At 40.6% G+C, this 1,541-nt stretch overlaps 1 non-coding gene across 1 annotated transcript; it reads right to left on the reverse strand.

Annotated features, from left to right (window-relative positions):
- Positions 1-734: 734 nt before the first annotated feature.
- On the reverse strand, positions 735-809 carry Trnas-cga (transfer RNA serine (anticodon CGA)). The gene has a single exon. It is a non-coding gene; the product is annotated as a tRNA-Ser (tRNA).
- Positions 810-1,541: the final 732 nt, after the last annotated feature.

Genomic DNA, 1,541 nt, shown 5'->3' on the forward strand with positions numbered 1-1,541 from the left:
TTCATTCCTTCTTACACAATTTGTTCAACATGGACACCGGTCACGTCTACGAGATGCTGATCAACAGTTGCTCTCAGGAGTTCTGGCGGAATATGAGTAACTTGTTCCCGCATACTGGCCTTCAGTTCAGGTAGAAACAGAACGTGTAACTGGGAAACGCGTTCTTTTAGAGATCCGCGAAGCCAAAAGCCACAGGGATTCAGGGCAGATATTAATAATAAAATTCCATAATTGGAACTAATTCCTTTCCCAGCGATAATTACAGCCCACACTAGATCTCTACGAGTAGCTGCATTTTAATTATAACCACCCTGTACCTCACAAACAAGACACATAAAATATTCACACTTTCAGAATAATGAAGAACTGTGAGTCTGTCAGCTACGTCAAACTCCACACCTACCTTTTGCCCTGAAATATCATGCATAGAAACGCAAAGAATAATGTTCGCAGTGACTGGTTTCACTTTTGAGATTAATCATAGTAAGAATTCTAATCTGATACTACCGCAGATGCAGGCATTTCATAAATTCCACATCGAGTAATCATGCGCCAAGTTCAACTAGGTATGAATTCTGTAACAAGTCAACCGACCCAGCAAGCCATCTTAGGCAGTTTATAACAGTTAAAACACTTGATAATGGCACTTTGAAGCCGAAATCATGATTGTGTAAGTGTAAATGTAACAATGTAAATAAACAACAGTCTGAAACTTCCTGGCAGATTAAAACTGTGTGCCCGACCGAGACTCGAACTCGGGACCTTTGCCTTTCGCGGGCAAATGCTCTACCAACTGAGCTACCGAAGCACGACTCACGTCCGGTACTCACAGCTTTACTTCTGCCAGTACCTCGTCTCCTACCTTCCAAAAGCTCAGTTTGTAGAGCACTTGCCCGCGAAAGACAAAGGTCCCGAGTTCGAGTCTCGGTCGGGCACACAGTTTTAATCTGCCAGGAAGTTTCATATCAGCGCACACTCCGCTGCAGAGTGAAAATCTCATTCTGGAAACAACAGTCTAATGGTGGTACTGACTTTAAAGAAATTAAAGAGACTTAGCAAGCCCTTTGGCTGCTATAATGATCTGCACCGGCTGAACTGACTGTTAACCACAGAGCTCCCCTCGATGTCAAGTATGTAAACGATTCTGTTTCGCAAAGGACTGAGGTGATGTGGATCAAATGACCCTCATAAATAAGGCTGGGTGTTGGTTCTTACAAAAGCTTTAAATATTTAATAATTGTAAAGGTGTTTCATCTAACGACTCAGTTACATGTCTTGGCCCACTTTAACTACAGGTTATTTCTATCATTGCTCGTAAGTGCATATATAATAAAGAATGCAATAATTATACATTTTTGAAGTGACCAATAAATAACAAAGTGAAACGAATTGCCAGTAATGTAAACTGAAGCACATTTAAATCAATGGAAGATTGGTTTGACAAAGTTCGCAGATAACACAAGGGACAGCAATGGCCGTCATTTTTAAAAGTTATTCTCTAAAACATGTAATTGAAGATATATTTGCAGTGATATGACCGA

The sequence above is a fragment of the Schistocerca cancellata genome, chromosome 5 (assembly GCF_023864275.1).
Source record: "Schistocerca cancellata isolate TAMUIC-IGC-003103 chromosome 5, iqSchCanc2.1, whole genome shotgun sequence".
Taxonomy (NCBI): Eukaryota; Metazoa; Arthropoda; class Insecta; order Orthoptera; family Acrididae; genus Schistocerca; species Schistocerca cancellata.